General features: G+C 41.0%; 1 non-coding gene across 1 annotated transcript; it reads left to right on the top strand.

Moving 5' to 3' along the window:
• Positions 1-1,634: 1,634 nt before the first annotated feature.
• On the top strand, positions 1,635-1,716 carry trnal-aag (transfer RNA leucine (anticodon AAG)). Its single transcript has one exon. It is a non-coding gene; the product is annotated as a tRNA-Leu (tRNA).
• Positions 1,717-21,233: the final 19,517 nt, after the last annotated feature.

Here is a 21,233-nt window from a genome sequence, read left to right as displayed (position 1 = left end):
TCACAGAAAGGTTATCTGGGGTTCTTATTATCCTACTTCCTTCTTTCATCTGAACCCTGGTAGCTAGATATCTCAACTGGCTTCTCTTTCGCCACCAAAACATCCTCATTCATTAAAGGTCCAATATAGTCGTTTTTATCTCAATGTCACCAGGAAGGCCAAAACTCCATCACACTACAACCGGCTGAAATTTCAGGCAGTCTATTGAAACAGCTATTACATTAAAAGGGCATTATCATCATTGTCAGTCTTATTCCAACCTAATATTGTGGATATACTGTACATATAAAACATAGGAAATCACGTGTTTGACTGCATTGGGCCTTCAACAGCGCCCTAAGACATAAAGCCAGAATCTCCTCCTAACTGAAATAGGACATGTGGAGTTATGGAAATGATAATGGCGTATTATAGCCCCCGTGTCCGGAACAAATACTGTAAGTCACTTTTTCAACACCTAATTAAGCCTCATATGAGTTCCTTAAGCATTTATGTACAGTACTCTAAATCAAACCACACTGGTTGACAGTGCCTTGGCTCTGATGAAAGGGGGGGTGGGGGGCGTGACTCTTTTTTGGGGGGAATTTATGGAGCCAGGAGAATGCAACGCAGAGGTGCTGGAGACGATCCTATGGAGGGGATTATGTGAAAGTGTATGCAAATGAACCATCTGGATTGTTTGAACTCCCTGGGTGTTGGGGAATAAGAGGTCTCTGATCCGGAGCACAATCTACTGCGTCACTTGTCACCCCTTGTATGTTCTATAGAAATAAGACCGTGTTCAGTCCCAAATTACATGATAGTTTGGGTTTAATCGGATGGGGCCACAGTGTCTCCTGACCCCTCCTGTCTCAGCCTCCAGTATTTATGCTGCAGTAGTTTATGTGTCGGGGGGCTAGGGTCAGTCTGTCACATCTGGAGTATTTCTCTTGTCTTTTCCGGTGTCCTGTGTGAATTTAAATATGCTCTCTCTAATTCTCTCTTTCTTTCTTTCTCTCTCTCGGAGGACCTGAGCCCTAGGACCATGCCTCAGGACTACCTGGCTTGATGACTCCTTGCTGTCCCCAGTCCACCTGGCCGTGCTGCTGCTCCAGTTCCAACTGTTCTGCCTGTGGCTATGGAACCCTGACCTGTTCACCGGACATGCTACCTGTCCCAGACCTGCTGTCCCAGACCTGCTGGAACCCTGACCTGTTCACCAGATGTGCTACCTGTCCCAGACCTGCTGTTTTCAACTCTCTAGAGACAGCAGGAGCGGTAGAGATACTCTCAAAGATTGGCTATGAAAAAGCCAACTGACACTTACTCTTGTGTTACTGACTTGTTGCACCCTCGACAACTACTATGATTATTATTATTTGACCATGCTGGTCATTTATGAACATTTGAACATCTTGGCCATGTGCTGTTATAATCTCCACCCAGCACAGCCAGAAGAGGACTGGCCACCCCTCATAGCCTGGTTGTCTCTAGGTTTCTTCCTAGGTTTTGGCCTTTCTAGGGAGTTTTTCCTAGCCACCGTGCTTCTACACCTGCATTGCTTGCTGTTTGTTGTTTTAGGTTGGGTTTCTGTACAGCACTTTGAGATATCAGCTGATGTAAGAAGGGCTATATAAATACATTTGATTTGATTTGATAGTGTGGCCGAGCGGTCTAAGGTGCTGGATTAAGCCTCCAGTCTCTTCTGGGGTGTGGGTTCGAATCCCACCACTGTCAATATGCTTTGGGCTCCCGAGTGGCACACCGGTCTAAGACTCTGCATCTCAGTGCTAGAGGTGTCACTACAGACACTGGTTTGATTCTGGACTTTATCACATCTGGCCATGATTGGGAGTCCCTTAGTGTGGTGCACAATTGGCCCAGCGTCATCCGGTTTAGAAGTTTGGACGGGGTAGGCCATCATTGTAAATAAGAATGTGTTAACTGACTTGCCTAGTTAAATAAAAATAAAAAATGGCACCCTATTCTCCATATAGTGCACTACTTTTGACCAGAGCCACATAGGGAATAGGGTGCCATTTGGGATGTATCCTATGTCCATACTAGAGCTGATACTCTGTAATGAACTCCAGAGGTAAATGTTGTTAATTTGACAGTTATGTTTGAAATTGATGAACAAATACTGGAAATGGAATTGGACCTCATGATACTGTATGGATGTTCACCAAGTTTGCTGGGTGCCATGCTGTCACTGCAGTAAGAATATTATGGTAGGCTGATCTGTCAATATCTGTAGCATTAGGTTTAAATCACAGTCTTCTTGACTTATAGACCTGTAATACATATTAAAGCACAGTATTACATCCTCACAGAGTTCGATGGCATATATAAAAATGAAACACGCTGCAATGGCAACAGCATGTATTTTCATACAGCATACCATATCGCTAAACATGTCAGTGGAAAATCTCATGTTGCTAGTAGTATGCACTTGCCAAATAAAACATTTCTCTCATGAGATGAACTTCACACGCTAATCGAGCCCACTTTCCTATAAACCAAAATCAATTCCCTCTCGCATTGCGGTGACGTATTACCCAACACCGTCCCTCAATGGATGTTAATGGGGCACACATCTGCACTACCGCAGTTAAATAACAAATGATAGCAGCCATTCAAACGGCGCTGCAACTGCTTTGGTTCACAATGTCACCAAATGTGTAATCTCTGGTGGGGAGGAATGATGGTTGTTGAGCTCAGTCATTTATTCCGCTTGGTTGGATACGCTCTGCAAACTCGTCAACAACAACCTCTTCCTAGACCCCGCCACCTTTTATAGGGTTAGTTTAGTGGTGTGTAAAGAGATTTTAAAAGGTCCATGTTATGGTGGAATAATGTGTGTGGATGTGTAAGTATATTGCTTCTACATGTCTAGACTGTGAAAAAACATGGTGATTCACAATGCAAATTAATAATACCCAACTAAGTACTTAGGCTTGGTATGTCTGCATTGTTATCCAATTAGGAATAATTGCTCTGTGAAGTGCTATGAGGTAAACGCAGAGAAAATTACACTATTAGTTCACTGCTAAAGGCAATATGGGGACTTATTAGTCCATTGTTAAAGGCAAAATGGAGGTCTGCATTATCATGAGTGTGTTTCAAATGAAAGTCCATTAAAGGTGTCCTGAGAGGACCTGCTAGGTCCAGTAAACCGCAAGGGGAGCCGTCCTGTTGCAGCTCCAGCTGACATTTGGGCTGAGCACTAAAGATACCTGCCATCTGGAGGGGCATTGAGATGAAATATGAACCACAGTGGAGGAGCAGGAGGAGGAGGAAAAGGAGGAGGAGAAGCATCAATTTTGTCTCTGGCTCAGCAATACTTTGCAGTGTCGCATCCAGATCTAAGGTGGGTGGGGGAGGGGAAGCACTCCGATGGTATTGGAGGCCATTTTGGATTTAGATCAGCACTGTTAGTAAATAATAGACAGGAGTGTGAGTCTGCACCACATAATATAATATAACCACAGTTGGATAAAGATACCTGCCATCTGGAGGGGCATTGAGGTGAGAAATACACCACAGTGGAGGAAGAGAAAGAGCAGCCATTTTGTGTCTGGACCAGCAATACCTTGCAGGATCGCATCCAGGTCTAAGGTGGGTGGGAGAAGGGAGGCACTGCGGTGGTGTTGGAGGCCAGTTTGGATGTAGATCAGCACATACTGTTAAATGAATAGACAGGAGTGTGTTTTTATTTTGGAGGAACCATTTTGGGGTCTGACTCCACAGCACTTTGCTGTTCACATCATGACAAAGTGGGCCTATGCACTGCAGTGGTGGAGACTGGGGAGGCCATTTTGACTCAAGATCAACATCCCCTTTGAGGATCAATTTATGCGGAGGAGTGAAACTGCTGATGTAAGGAAGCCATTTTGTCATACAGTGTGTTTCCTTGTGGAGTCTGCACCACATAATATAATACAACCACAGTTGGATACTAAACTTTTACTTCCTGGCTACAGGTCTGGGAACACACATAAGGGGCAGATGTTGCTTCTGCTAACACAACACAAGCTCCTTAATCAGAAATATGGTTTACTGCTCTCTCTCTCTCCCTCTGTACTATGGTGCATCTATTTAAGTCTTGTCGATGTCAGAAACGGGAGGTTTAAGAATGAAGAATCAGTATTGAGCAGCAGAAAGGTGTCAGCCACGGATTACAATGACAAGAGATCCTGTAAGTGAAAGCACTCTGGGATTTATAAATTCACTGACTCCTATTAGACAAGGATTGATTTAAACCAGCTTATCTGAAGGAGACTCCTCCAACGACAAGAGCTGAAACCCATCCACAGAAAGGCAATATCCCACATATTACTATTATTACCACAGAATTGGAAATGCTAATTCATTTTTATAGAGTCAATGTTATGCAAATGAGGACAGAAAATCCTGAATAATGTATTTTTTCTATTTATGTTCTCGCTCTGCATACTTTATTGAGATGGATGTCCCCCGTTGCATTTGGGCTAACGTTCAGCGGCGATACGATTCTGTGTGGAATATATTTAACGGCGTACATTTGCATCATTAGGATGGATTAAGTCAAGCAATGTTTGCTTATAGAAGGACTGGAGGGACCGTGTGGCACGTTCAACAAGGCTGATTCCTACCATTTCCTGATTAGATTTTTGGTAGCTGCCACCCTGGTAGAAGGGATTGGAGAAAAATGATTTGTTCTGCTAGCAAGCTAAGCGCCAACAGCCAACATTCGTCACATTAATTTGTTGCCTGTGTGTTTTGAAAAGCAAAAACAATGGCAAGTGACAAACGTTGGAGAAACCTAATCGACAAGGTTAATGAGGTAGAAAGTGTCAAGAGAACAACCGTATATGTGATTTTGATGATATAACACATTAGCGATTAGCAACATTTTACCTCTCCCTGAGTCTTCTCCATTTATACAACTTAGTTCTGCCACAAAAGTTATGTGCCCATTTTTCTCAACAGTCAGAGTGTTATTTTCTAATTTCCCAGCCTGCCTCTCTCATCCAGACTGATAATATCTCCAAATCCTAAGACCCTGACAGACTAACACGGGTTTATCCAGATGTGGGCCGCACCTGTTCAGTATGATCCCTGTGAAACCTGGAGAAGCCAAACTATCCTCCAGACATTTTCACATGCCCTTGAAGTGTATGGTTTGCTCTTGGTTGCACTCAACTCTTGTTCATGACTTTATCTGAATAACAGAGAGAGGATGGTAGGAGGGGGGGATAGGGGTCCATCCATCACTCTACTCAGGATGAGAGACAAAAAGTAAAAGGTACATTTCGGGGTGTTCCCTCTTTTATTATTCAGCCCCCATGATTTTAATTTGCCCTCCATCCAAAATGCACCCTGATGTTTCTTAAAATCACTATTCTTATACTTCCAGGTCACCTTGCTCGGTAAGTGTACTGTACAGTTGAACAATATGTCATATCCTGCTGGGTTTCAGAGGATATTTCCTTCCAACAATGACCTGCATCACGCAAACAAGTATACTACAAAGTAGGCTGTACTGTGACATATTGGCAACATTATCTACAATGTTTGTTTCATACTCAATTCAATACTAAACATAAGTGTACATGGAATATGCCATATTGAAAGGGTGATGTTGCTATATAGCATTTTGTATGGTAGATTACTACTAAACATTAGGTTTGCATTTAAAGCTGGAATCCTTAATGATGATACTGCCATGTCCATTTGCAATGTTACAACATCAAAGTTACTTCAAACAACGAATACTGTTTTGTTTTTCTCTGACATCATTACACGCGCGATAGAACAGCAGAGTATGTACTGTGATTTATTTTTACTGTGATGCTGGATGTTCCTCTCCTCAGTTACTTCAACTAAACAAAAGCAATTACACATGTGCTGGGAGGAACAGTGACACTGTTTCACCTTATGGGGAGTTCAGCTTTACAATAAGCTTGGGACTTTATCTTTTTATATATAGACATATTGGTTTATGTCTCCGTGGTGGCACAATGAACATGTTAAAACCCCTACAGGCATGTTATGAATGCACATGCAGTTGTTAACGTGACAACCATCTTGCCATGGGCCTCCAATGGGGTTTCCTACCACATAGGGAATGAACTAACAGCAACAGCATTATACTACAACCCAAAATGGGCCCATCCAACTTCAGTCACCATAATTCAATTGACCCCCTTATGCCAAAGACTACAAAATGGCATTAGGATGTCATTAGTAAAAAAATATAAAAAGCTTACGGAAACGTCATTGTGCCCCTAATCCTCAGGATATATGGTAGATTTTCTCTGGGAGAGGATAGGTGGAGACCACATAATGACGAGACATTTAGTTTCACTACTGCTCACAATTTATAGGCTCCAGGGCAAGTTACAATCATTAGGGGAAATGTAGGGGAGTGGACGGGGCGTAGGACTAGAGATGGAGGTGGTGGATGGGAAATTACATCAAGGTTTTTGTTCGGGTGAACACATCTTTGATCCTCCCACCACACTGTTTGTGCAATGACGACTCCCTATAAGTTCACTTTCCAATTAGTACATTACTAATGTTGTCCTAAAGAGCCAATCTCTGGCCACGTTAAACAAATACTGTAGGTTCTAAACCTCAAGGGCATCGAAGGTTCCCCATCCAAATTAAACTGGCACTGAATGTATGTCTAAGTGGTATATATGTGGGAAAGGAATTGCAGCTGAGAGCGAATGAAAATGCTAATGAAAAAACATTCTCTGGGCGTTTGATTGTGTTTGGTTATTAATGTCATGGGAAAGGTAGATAATTACTCCCTGGTGTGTAGCATAACACTACAGGTTATATATACTGGAATTGATGCTCTGGAAAAGTAATATCAATAATGTAGATTACACCTTTGAGGGTACAATTTGGCTTGCTGTCCAAATCTACAGAACATGAGGTAGAATCGCCCAGGTTTAGTATCTGATTGAAAGTTTTAGCACAGACCAACCCTGCGTTACTGCGACAAAGTATAGTTTTCTGTATCGACAAAGTATAGTCCAACTCCAGTATAGACCAACTCCAGTACAGACCAACTCCAGTATAGACCAACTCCAGTATAGACCAACTCCAGTATAGACCAACTCCAGTACAGACCAACTCCAGTACAGACCAACTCCAGTACAGACCAACTTCAATATAGTCCAACTCCAGTATGTCCAACTCCAGGATAGACCAACTCCAGTATAGACCAACTCCAGTATAGACCAACTGCAGTATAGTCCAACTCCAGTATTGCCCAACACCAGTATAATCCAACTCCAGTATAGACCAAATCCAGTATAGTTGAACTCCAGTGTACACCAACTCCAGAATAGACCAACTCAAGTCCACATCAACATTCCACTGAAAGAGGAAGATGCTTTGATAATCCCCTATTTCTAATTGAAGGAGGAAGCTGCTTTGATAATCCCCTATTTCTAACAGATGAGGAAACCAATACTGTTGACTGGCAGCTTCAAACGACCATAAACACTAATGGATTCAAATGGCCACCCCTTTCACTATCGCTCTCCCTCAGAGGGAGACTTTATCATACTAATAAACAAGAAGAAAATGCAGAGCGGGTTATGTTAGCAACATATGAAAGTGGAGCCGGCCACAGACCGAGGCTGTTGGATTGTAGTTAAGAGGCGAGGTTCAGCAAGAGGCAGAATCCATCACGTCGACTATTATGTCTTCCCCACAGAAAAATGCTGGGTTGGCAGCTCTGGCACTGATACTCAGCTGATCCTATTTGAAAAGTTAAATGTCAGCCTTGTCCCTGGCCGAGATACTGAGATACACACTCTGACTTCTGTCTGCGGCGGAGGAGAAGAGGGGGATTCAAAAGGCAGGGACAGGGAGAAACAAGCGAGGGAGTGGGAGAAGTGTAATAAAGTGTCAGATCACCATAAGTGCCAGCTCAGGGAAGGGACGTATGCAAACAGTGTTTTCTCCCTCACTGTCACTGTAATATGGGCCAATAACAGAGAGAAAGAAGTGCAGATATTCTGGAGGCCCTGTTTCAAAACAAATTGACAAAACCGATCAACTGATATCAGCTCATCCACCGCAAGCAACAAATAACAGCAGTAAAATAAAGAACACCTCTAACTGAAATAAATGCTTTGTATACAGTTTCTTAATCACTGAAACAGTCTTAACTTTCTCTAAACTGTTTTATGGGACTTCACAACTCTATTCCATGTCTGCAAAATGTAGTAACTCAAAACATTTAATTCATGCTTCAAAACCTAGTTATTGCGTCAGTAAATTGGCCAATGCCACCAAAATGAAACATTATTTTGTCATTGTGTGAGCCGTACTGGTCAAAATGTTTAGTTGTTTTTTCACCACTGCAGTCAACCGTGGAAATGTTTGTTACATAAACAAAATCAGTTTAGTTCTACTTTATAGCTGACACTGACTGCTTAATGCATTATACAAGAATGTACATTTTGTCTAGCTGAATGCTATTGTGTATCACACTGATCTTTTTAGATACCGATTTCAACTTTACTGGGAAAAGTCAATACTGTACAATACTGTAGTACAGAGAAAACAGATATGCATATTTTTGTAGCAATGTGTTACATGTAAACAGAATTCACATTTGCATGTCCATTTTTATATATAAAGTAATGTTTAGTGAACAGAACATTTGCCACAAAATGACATCCACGCTAAAAAATAAAATAAAAACACAACAATGAAAAAACCTGCTGTAGTTCTGTAAAAAACAATAAATTGTACCTCCTCACAGTATGTAACACTACAAGTTCCCATCTTCTTGGTGGACATCCTGTCGCTCTTGTTGGTCTGGCCAGAGATTTTCGTCAACATCACATCTGATGTTTTCCCTTGCGATGCACCGGTGGGAAAAATCTACTTGCGTGGCGCAACTATCCCCTGCAATGATCGCTTGTGATGTCCTCACAAGTAGCATTCATGGCATCTAACAGAGACATCTGATCTTGTGCCCGATAGTCATATACTTTCCACCTCCATACTGAAACAAACTCCTCTATCGGATTCAGGAATGGGGAGGATGGTGGAAGGAACTCCATTGTTATCCTTTCATGCGCAACAAACCATTCCCTAACAATGTTGGTTCGGTGGAAGCTGACATTATTCCACACAATTACATAATTTGGCAAATCTGGTCTAACTAAACCTCGTTCATGTTCTGGTATTAGGTCTCTGTAAAGTGTATTTAGGAAGGCCAGGAGAAGTTGGCTGTTATAGGGCCCAATGTGTGGAATGTGTGCTCACACCATTCTCAGAAATGGCAGCACACATTGTAATATTGCGCCCACGTTGGCCTGGTCTGCCAATTGTGGCTCGGTGTCCAATGAGATTGCGGCCACGTCTCCTGCCTTTGGCCAGAGGGTACCCAGCCTCGTCCACAAAAACAGGAATGTGGGTCATTTCATGTCCTTCCAGCTTCATTATTCTCTATAAAGTAACACAGAAACCAAATATAAAGTTAGATAGCCTATTCTAGAATCAGACAGTTTAGTAAAGTAGAAATGTTATCTACAACTTCAAGAAGTACATACAGTCATCATTGAAGTAGAGTAAAACTCCCTGTACAATATACCATGTGCACAACAATGGTTTACCTGGACATACTGGTAGCGCAGCTCCTTCACTCTGTCACTATTCCTCTCAAATTGAACCTTGTAGAGTTGTTTCATAGTCATTCGATTTTTTTTCAAAACTCTGTCTAGTGGAAATGCTGACAGAATTGATATTTGTGAAGATATTGTTGTCATTTATGATTGCACTTTGGATCTCTCTTAGCCTGATGGAATTGTCCTATATATGACATGTAGAATTCACAAATAGATCATGTTACAGATAGTATATTATATTGAAAATGTGCTGTATTACTGTATATTCCTCATACAAATCTTACGGTACATTGTGATCTTCCGACTTGCTTTTAACTTTACAATAGTTACTGTATTGTTGTGAATGAAATGCTGTAACAAAAGTAAAGAACGAGTACATATTTACCTGTTTTCCCTACGGAATGTTTGCACAACTGATGACACTGTGGACCTGTTTACATTAGGCTGTACTCTCCGACCAGCCTCTTCCACTGTAAAACCATGGTTTATGACATGGGCCACAATTGTGGCTCTGATTTAATCAGGGACTCTTATTCTTTGCCTTCTACCTCTTCCTCTATTATGTCTTCCCCCTAACACCACCACCACGCATTCTTACACATCTTCTTCTTTCTCTTCCACGAGCAACTGTAGCTGCTGTTCAAGGTTGTGATGTTCCTCCATGTTCAAAAATGGTAGTGATTGTGCTGTGGGCAAGCTCCATATATATGCTTGATTGGTAAGATTGTGATTCCTATTTCATTACTATGTCACCTGGCAGGTAATTTGCCAAATTAGCAGACATCACAAACATTCCATGTCATAGATATTTATGTAATATACATGTCTGTCTGACAGATTTTAATAATTGAATGGATCATTTTGCATGTGATGGCTCACACGATGAAAGAATGTTTAGAAGTTGTGAAGAGTATGACAGTTTCACTGAGAATCAACTCATCAGTTTTCATCAGCAAGCCATGTGCATGTAGTTATTGGGCAAATTGTAGACAATTGTACTTACTCTTTTGCACACGTGCCAAAACATGTGCAATTTGCTTAAACGAATAAGAAATTCAAATCTGGTGTGAACAAGAAATTATTGCTCAGAGATTTGAACTTACTGTTTAAAAAAATAAGAAATCTATTTGAGCCAAAGCAATTGAGAAAAACTGTAATACCATTTCAATCATCCTATAATCAACATCAATCTCCCTTTTTCCCCAGTCTTTAATTCATAATCTTCACTCCCACTCCCTTGTCACACACACACACACACACACCGTACCCCCCCCCCCCCCCACACACACACACACACACATGACTTGACAGACGAATACCAATAAACTGACAGCTCCTCTACATAAAGGATATGACGCCTCTGAAATATCAAAGCCTTCAGGTGCGTGGATAGGAGTTCTAAATACACCCTGTGGACGTGTGGTATTCACCAAGGGCAAGGAGGGCTACTCATAAGACATAACCCAATATCCAATAACCCAGTATCTGTATGAAGGCAGCCTGCCTTAGCCTTGGAAGGACAAAAGACAAAAGTACGTCATACTCACACAGGTACAACATATTTGGCACCTTTGAGAAAGATGAGCAAAAAATACAGTATGAAATAAAAAATACAAATACAAAAAAAAAAGTTATTATGCATGGCCAAAGAGCTCTATTTTCATGTCATCTGACCCTATCACAGGTTCTAATTCAGGTGCCAATGACATTTAGCAATCTCTAGGCATTTACATTTGTTGGTTGACATGAAAATAAAGCTTTTTGGTCTCATACACAAGTAGTGGGTTTGGTGTCTAAAGAAAGATGCATATGAAGAGAAGACCCACATACTGACTGTAAAATATGGTGGTGGATCTTTGATGCTATGGTGATATTTGGCTTCCACTTGTCCTGGGGCACGGTCAACGGCATCATGAACTTCACCCAGTACAAGGGCATTTTAGCAAAAAACATGTTTGTCTCTGCCTGGAGGCTGAAACTTGGCCGCAAGTGGATATTCCAGCAAGATAATAACTCCAAGCACACATGAACATCCATAAAGAAATGGTTAATTAACCACAAAATCAAGATTTTGCAATAAACCTCCCAGTCTCCAGACTTGAACCCCATTGACAACCTATGGATTGAATTGAAGTGGCAGTCCATCAACTGGAGCTTTGCACTCAATATAAATAGGCCGACACATGCTGAAAAACCAAAAGGATGTCACACATCCACAATATCACCAAAGGAACACAGGTGTATGGCAAGTTTCTCACACATGCTACAATCTGTTTCCTTGTTGTTAGCACATTAGCTATTTAACAGCACACCTCCATCCATCTGCTGTTGTGACAATGCATATCTGCTATTCTATTAAAAGAGTAACTCCCCTCTGTTCACGTTCTCTCTCTCCTCTCTGTATCCATAATTTCCCTTTGATTTCAGTCCCCTGTTCTCTCTGCTTCGGTGTGCCAGCGCTGCCAAAACTGCATCCTTTTGAGTTCGAGTTCCACCAGGCCTGTGCTTTCTAGTTTAGTCTTCTCTGTCTAAGTTTTGTATTTATGTGTATGTATGCATGCATTCCGCTTTGGTATGTTTGTCGAACAGGTGTGTGTGTTTTTGTGTGTGTCTGTGAACCCATGTGTGTTTGTGCGATTGCATCCCTAAAGCTACATATACATCCTCCCAAAAAACACCTTCTCCAGCTTTATCCTTATCAGGAAGACCCCCTTCCACAACACCTTCTCCAGCTTTATGCTCACCAGGAAGACCTCCCTCCACCACACCTTCTCCAGCTGTATCCTCACCAGGAAGACCTCCCTCCACCACACCTTCTCCAGCTGTATCCTCACCAGGAAGACCCCCCTCCACAACACCTTCTCCAGCTGCATCCTCACCAGGAAGACCCCCCCCCAACACCCTTTAGTTATAGTCTATTGTATTATAATCTATTGGGCTCTGAGCCATCCTTCCCCCACTTGACTAATGACACTAATCCTGCTACCTGTAACAGGCAACAAACCTAATGCAGACAAGGGACCAATCAAATCCCAATATGCACTATAGGGCAAGTGAGTCAGAGACTGGAGAAGTCACAAGAATACCTGAGAAACACTGACGTTTTATTCTTCTCCAGCTTTATCCTCAGCAGGAAGAACCCCCCCCACAACACCTTCTCCAGCTTTATCCTCAACAGGAAGACCCCCCCCCCACAATACCTTCTCCAGTTTTATCCTCAACAGGAAGACCTCCCTCCACAACACCTTCTCCAGTTTTATCCTCAGCAGGAAGAACCCCCTCCACAACACCTGCTCCAGCTTTATGCTCAACAGGAAGACCCCCCCCCCACAACACCTTCTCCACCTTTATCCTCAGCAGGAAGACCCCCAACCCCCCAACCCACAACACCTTCTCCAGCTTTATCCTCAGCAGGAAGAACCCCCCCCCCCCACACAACACCTTCTCCAGCGTTATCCTCAGCAGGAAGAACCCCCCCCCAACACCTTCTCCAGCTTTATCCTCAACAGGAAGACCTCCCTCCACACCTGTCTGGCAATACTGATTGTTCCCCCAAGTGGCAGGAATTACAAATAACCACTTAATGAGTTGTTTGGCATTCAATTCAAATGGGGCTTAGTGTTGGGATGCCTGCAATGTAATTGTGGTGCTGGGTGACTAGGCTGCAATAGTGTATGCAGGTGAATGACTCAGGTGATGTTGGATACTGTGAGCTCGTTTGACTGTGTGAAGAAATGTGACTTGTTTCTGTTGATACATCTGAAGTGGAAAGTTTTTTAATCACTTTTTTCAAAGGAAGTGTGAATAAATGCATCTCCAACATGTCAACTATCTGATTTGGTTGTTGTACAGAATGCGATAGACTGACGTTCTTCATCTGACATTGTGCGTCTGAGTGGGAGACTACAGGGAGCTGACAGGAACATTATTTGGGGAAAACAAAGTTATGTCAGACATCTGGGGTTCTCCTCTTGACATACCCAAAACGAAGTGATTTGAACATCAGAAACCTGAATAAGGGTATTAAAGAGAACACCTGTATTAAAAGACTGGTGCTGAGGGAGATAAGGTTGAACTTAAACAGGATAGATATTGTTAGACTTCGTCATAGACTGGCAATAGATAAATGGACATAAACTGGATCTTTTTGCACAATCAATGTTTAATGTCTGTCTGTGCTAATGTCATTTTGTCTACAGTCGTGGCCAAAAGTTTTGAGAATAACACAAATGTGAATTTCCACAAAGTTTGCTGCTTCAGTGTCTTTAGATATTTCTGTCAGATGTTACTATGGAATACTGAAGTATAATTACAAGCATTTCATAAGTGTCAAAGGCTTTTATTGACACTTACATGAAGTTGATGCAAAGAGTCAATATTTGCAGTGTTGACCCTTCTTTTTCAAGACCTCTGCAATCCTCCCTGGCATGCTGTCAATTAACTTCTGGGTAACATCCTGACTGATAGCAGCCCATTCTTGCATAATCAATGCTTGGAGTTTGTCAGAATTTGTGGGTTTTTGTTTGTCCACCCGCCTCTTGAGGATTGACCACAAGTTCTCAATGGGATTAACGTCTGGGGAGTTTCCTTGCCATGGACCCAAAATATCGATGTTACTTACTGGCAGAAATATCCTTGCCTGTGAAGCCCTTTTTGTGCAAAGCAATGATGACGGAAGAACAATGATTCCAAGCATCACCCTCCAGTCTGTTATTCGAACTCAATCAGCATGACAGAGTGATCTCCAGCCTTGTCCTCATCAACACTCACACCTGTGTTGATGAGAGAATCACTGACATAATGTCAGCTGGTACTTTTGTGGCAGGGCTGAAATGCAGTGGAAATGTTTTTGGGGGATTCAGTTCATTTGCATGGCAAATAGGGACTTTGCAATTAATTGCAATTCATCTGATCACTCTTCATAACATTCTGGAGTATATGCATATTGCCATCATACAAACTGAGGCAGCAGACTTTGGGAAAATTAATATTTGTGTCATTCTCCAAACTTTTGGCCATGACTGTACACTAGCAGCTTTTTCTGAGGTGAATTGTCTGCTCTCATTAACACTTCTAAATAAATGATGAAAACAAAACCCCATAACCCCAAGTGACCACAGTAACTTCAATGTGTACTGAAAACTTGATCTCAACGTTCCCACCAAGTTAACGTTTTGATGAACATATCCTTTACACAATCCATTAGGGACCCAAGGCATTGTTTCACAGGGCCAACGAGGTGTGTGAGCCGAGATGCAATATTTTAAGAATGGAATACAACTTCAGTTGAGGGGACTTGTGTTTTTTAAAAGGTTCGTCTTCACTTCTCCCTTCAGACTTCCACCACTACCCCCCCAACCCAATACATCTCAGACTATAAACACATTCAGAAAATTATCATCTTTGCTTTCTCTCTTTGAATCTAACTGAATCTAACGACAGGGAGTGTGTTACATGAATAACTGAACTGCACTAAACAACCTGGGCCTGACGATGTCTAGCATAACAGCTCTTGTCAAAAGATTTATAAGACAAGTAGCTCTAATACTAAAGTCAATTAGGAGACTTGAACAGTTGTAAAGACCCAGATGAACACAGAAGAACAAGAAAAAAAGATATATTATTATGGATAGGGGGCAGTATTTTCACGGCCGGATAAAAAACGTACCCGATTTAATCTGTTTATTACTCCTGCCCAGAAACTAGAATATGAATATAATTGTTTGATTTGGATAGAAAACACCCTAAAGTTTCTAAAACTGTTTGAATGGTGTCTGTGAGTATAACAGAACTCATATGGCAGGCCAAAACCTGAGAAGATTCCAAACAGGAAGTGCCCTCTCTGACCATTTCTTGGCCTTCTTTAGCCTCTTTATTGAAAACAGAGGATCTCTGCTGTAACGTGACACTTTCTAAGGCTCCCATAGGCACTCAGAAGGCACCAGAACGTTGAATGATGACTTTGCAGTCCATGGCTGAAAAACAGTAGCGCATTTGGATAGTGGTCGATCTGAGAACAATGAGACGGGTGCGCGCATGCACGTGAAGAGTCCATTTTACATTTTCAGTCTTTCAACGAAAACAACGACTCCCGGGCGGAATACTATCACTATTTTACAAGAAAAATTGCATAAAAATTGATTTTAAACAGCGTTTGACATGCTTCGAAGTACAGTAATGGAATATTTTGAAATTTTTTGTCACGATACGCACGGGCGCATCACCCTTCGGATAGTGTCTTGAACGCACGAACAAAACGGCGCTATTTGGATATAACGATGGATTATTTGGAACCAAACCAACATTTGTTGTTGAAGTATAAGTCCTGGGAGTGCATTCTGACGAAGAACAGCAAAGGTAATCCAATTTTTCTTATAGTAAATCTGAGTTTGGTGAGTACCAAACTTGGTGGGTGTCAAAATAGCTAGCCTGTGATGGCCGGGCTATCTACTCAGAATATTGCAAAATGTGCTTTCACCGAAAAGCTATTTTAAAATCAGACACCGTGATTGCATAAAGGAGTTCTGTATCTATAATTCTTAAAATAATTGTTATGTTTTTTGTGAACGTTTATCGTGAGTAATTTAGTAAATTCACCGGAAGTGTTTGGTGGGAATGCTAGTTCTGAACGTCACATGCTAATGTAAAAAGCTGGTTTTTGATATAAATATGAACTTGATTGAACAAAACATGCATGTATTGTATAACATAATGTCCTAGCATTGTCATCTGATGAAGATCATCAAAGGTTAGTGCTGCATTTAGCTGTCTTCTGGGATTTTGTGACATTATATGCTAGCTTGAAAAATGGGTGTCTGATTATTTCTGGCTGGGTACTCTGCTGACATAATCTAATGTTTTGCTTTCGTTGTAAAGCCTTTTTGAAATCGGACAGTGTAGTTAGATTAACGAGAGTCTTGTCTTTAAAATGGTGTAAAATAGTAATATGTTTGAGAAATTAAAGTAATAGCATTTCAAAGGTATTTGAAAATCGCGCCACAGGATTCAACTGGCTGTTACGTAGGTGGGACGAATTCGTCCCGCCGGTCCTAGAGAAGATAAAGGAGAGTCTTGTCTTTAAAATGGTGTAAAATAGTCATATGTTTGAAAAATTGAAGTTTTCGGATTTTCGAGGAGTTTGTATTTCGCGCCACGCCCTATCATTGGATATTGGAGTGGTGTTCCGCTAGCGGAATAATTATATGCATATTCTAGTTTCTGGGCAGGAGTAATAATCAGATTAAATCGGGTACGTTTTTTATCCGGCCGTGAAAATACTGCCCCCTAGCCATAACAGGTTAAACAGCCCAAAGGTTTGTGTTACAAACTCTTATAGTCTGCATTCTCCAACGAAGGCCATCGCAGACCGAAAGCTTAGCAAATGAAAACTGTAAAATTGCATCTGATCGAAGTGACTGTGTAAAAAATATTTTTTTATTAGGACCTCCCATAGTGGCAACCTTTGAATCAGCACGTTTCATTGTTATGACTGATATGTCTTCTCTCTCCTCCAACGACAGATGTTCCGCTAGCGGAATGCCTCACCAATATCCAATGTTATAGAGTGGTGCGAATTACAAAAACCTAAAAAATGCAAAAACTTCAATTTCTCAAACATATGACTATTTTACACCATTTTAAAGACAAGACTCTCCTTTATCTAACCACATTGTCCGATTTCAAAAAGGCTTTACAACGAAAGCAAAACATTAGATTATGTCAGGAGAGTACCCTCCCCAAAATAATCACACAGCCATTTTCAAAGCAAGCATATATGTCACAAAAACCAAAACCACAGCTAAATGCAGCACTAACCTTTGATGATCTTCATCAGATGACACTCCTAGGACATTATGTTATACAATACATGCATGTTTTGTTCAATCAAGTTCATATTTATATCAAAAAACAGCTTTTTACATTAGCATGTGTTGTTCAGAACTAGCATACCCACCGCAAACTTCCGGTGAATTTACAAAAAATGTTATTACCTTTGCTGTTCTTCGTCAGAATGCACTCCCAGGACTTCTACTTCAACAACAAATGTTGGTTTGGTTCCAAATAATCCATAGTTATATCCAAATAGCGGCGTTTTGTTCGTGCGTTCAAGACAGTATCCGAAGGGTAACAAAGGGTGACGCGCCCGCGCGTATCATGACAAAAAAATGCAAAATATTCCATTACCGTACTTCGAAGCATGTCAAACGCTGTTTAAAATAAATGTTTATGCTATTTTTCTCGTAAAATAGTGATAATATTCCAACCAGGCGACGTTGTATTCGTTCAAACACCAAAAGAAAAACATGGAGTCATCTCGTGCATGCGCGCCCCAGTGTCATTGTTCTCAGAAGGACCACTCACAACAACCCCTGCTGTTTTTCGCCCAGAGACTGGAGAGCTCTCATTCCACTTTCTGGCGCCTTCCTAGAGGCAATGGAAGCCTTAGAAAATGTCACGTTACAGCAGAGATGCTGTATTTTTGATAGAGATGCCCTAGTAGGAGAACAAATTGTCAGACAGGGCACTTCCTGTATAGAATCTTCTCAGGTTTTGGCCTGCCATATGAGTTCTGTTATACTCACAGACACCATTCAAACAGTTTTAGAAACTTTAGAGCGTTTTCTATCCAAATCCACTAATTATATGCATATTCTAGTTTCTGGGCAGGAGTAGTAACCAGATTAAATCGGGTACGTTTTTTATCCGGCCGTGAAAATACTGCCCCCTATCCCTAATTAAGATAAAGCCCTTTGTTTGGAAGCCTGTATGATATATAATATGAAATACTACATTGTAACAAAATCTGACCTTATTGGTGTAGTATCTATATTTTGGTATAATATAATTTATTTGTGGGGGAAGTAAAGCAGACATTTTCATTACTGTTCATTACTCTCAAAACACAGAAATATCCCTAAAAAGCATTTCCACTATATAGAACCAGGGCCTTTTTCTCAAAGTAATTCATAGATGTATCGATGAATAAGACATACATAGCTCAGATATACTTTCTCTTTGTGATGTAATGCAATAAGACATTAACCTGTCACCTGGCTTTAATAATAAACTTCTAAACCCAGACAGAAAAAGGAGAAGGAAAAGCGTGACTTGGATAGTGCCACAGCCCAAACAACTGTTTTCTTTCCCTGCATCAGATTTGAATTGGAAAAACAGCAGTACATTTGTCACTGACAAAAATACCACCCTATTTCCCCAGCTTTAACTAGGAATCCTCCCCACTCCTCTTTCTCCAGATTTAACTACGAATCCTCTCTTGTGGTGATTTAGATAAATTGTTTTTCATTAAAGCCAATAAATAGATTCTGTGCCAGTTTTTCCCTCTTTTTTAAATGTTCCTTAGATTTTTTGTTATTCGCCTGACCTTCCAATTTTGACATTCATTGCCCTCAATGAGGGACGAGGGACCGCGAAGGGCCCCCTCTATTTCTCCAAGTGTCTTAGGGCCTTGTCACATGTAATTTACAGTTTCTAACATCAGGTCTAATCATTTTCCATAATATTGTATTAAGCGACAGCGTTTATTTTGAGTGGAAATTGCATTTCACCTTGCATTTTTGATTCTTCTGTCTGACCCCTTCTCTCTGTCTCGCCACTTAGAGGGGAAAGCACAAATGCTACAAGTCATTGAAGAGTCTGCGTGGATCAGTGTTTCTTCACCACTGAACAAGGGGACACTGAATGTTTCTCAACTCTCTAATAATAATTTAGGTGAGTCCTTTTCCAACCAGGCTTCCTTTATATTTACTGTAATACACTTCATATTTAGACCCATCTCTATTGATGGCTTGTTGTACAGCTGTGTGTATAGCTGCACTCTGTATATCCCCTATATCACTGTTGCATTTATTGGAAGGCATAACATACATTTTAAATGATGACAATAAAATGAATTGGATGAGTCTAGAAATGTATTAATTAACTGCCAAAAATGATTAATCTTAAACCAACCTGATTTAACTTCCTGCACGGTAAATATTATTTGCTATGTGACATATTCAAGAATAAACCCTATTTAAACATAATTTCTCTTACAAAATGTAGAAAAATGTATTGGACAAATACCATAACTGGACTAAAAACTTCTCATAGCCCATCTCTCAGTAGATGTAATTAATTTCCTTTCAGAGATTGTTTATGTAAATCCATATGGATATGGGCATGTCGATCTGTTCCGGAATCAGTTTTAACAGGCACTAAGTTCCACAAGGGGAGCTTATGTAACAGCTCACATCATTGTCAAAAACTTTCACATCATCAAAAATACCATCGACAGGTAATTAAGATTTTGCTCCACATCCACTTTGCAATTGATCACCAATGCGTCTCCTGGGAACAAAGAGGAGTGAGGTTAGTAACAAAGCTTAGATCAATACAGGTTGGAGGGATAACCTCTACATGTTATCTGCTTAAGATCAGCTAGTCGGTGGGAGTCCAGCAGCCGAGCTAATCGTCATGCGAGGAGTACAATAGTTATTGTCTGAGGGGCTGCAGCCTGCTGTTGGATGGTGCTCGAGCCATCTGATGACTGCAAACAAAGAGAGGAGAAGAGGAGATGATGCCTCACAGCAGATTAATCATGTCAAACCCAGATCAATTGCGTTCTATCTATCTTTCCGGTGAATTGGGAAAACAACATGTCTAGCTACAACCATACAACCATAGAAATAGAATTCATTCAATTTGAATTTGTCTATTCATTCTATGTCTATTCATTCTATTTACATGTCTAGAATGCTACTCTTCATTATTAGCAGTGGTTGTGAGTCAAACCGTGCGGAAGACCTCGGAATAAGGCTGAACATGCATAAGAGTGTCTTCTTGAAAAGCTTGAAGGTTAATGTCAGCATCATCATTCAAATATATTACCTGCTCTTAGAAAGGTCAAGCCTCTGAATTTGTTCCTTTAGATAACATGAGAATATAGTCAGTGACGTTAATAGAATCTTGTTGTGTAGAAACCAATCAATTATCATACGATATTCACGTGGGAGAAAAAACACCCTTGAGGCATTAAATACACAAATATATTGCCATGGTGATTTAAGGGTCATTACTGCCTCATCTCAACAGAGATAGAGATAACTGTCTTCCTGATTTTCCCACGCTAGACACACAGATGCTAAGCTTTGCCACCGGAATGCAATGATGAAAAAACAAGTTCCAGCTTATCCAAGAGAGAGTTGGGCACATCCATAATGAGATAAGAGATAAGGTTAGGAGGATTGTGGGTCGGTTGAAGTCAGAGGTGAATGGCGGTTGTTTACAAAGCGTGGCTCTAACGAGGGCATCCAGACACCCTAGGATCTTGTGACTAGCTTTTACTACGATGTAATTCCCTAACTGGGGTGAACCAAACTGCAACATCCTCAGTCTATCACCATGATAGGGAAACGATAAGGCCCTTTTAGCAGATCTGCTGTCTGTCCTGTGTGTCTTTGACTTGGTTAGCCCTGTATCTGGGAAATGTTCTGGATACTCTACCTTCAAGTAGACTATAGGGTCTATCGGCAAGTCCGGCCAGCTAGTGGGAAAATATTCACAGGGTCAGAGAAGATGCACCTACTGTTTTATTAGTTTTGCTTCAGCATTTAT

This window comes from Salmo trutta, chromosome 38, assembly GCF_901001165.1.
Source record: "Salmo trutta chromosome 38, fSalTru1.1, whole genome shotgun sequence".
Classification (NCBI taxonomy): Eukaryota; Metazoa; Chordata; class Actinopteri; order Salmoniformes; family Salmonidae; genus Salmo; species Salmo trutta.
The sequence above is the reverse complement of the archived record's forward strand: the minus strand, read 5'-3'. Positions and strand labels throughout refer to the sequence as shown.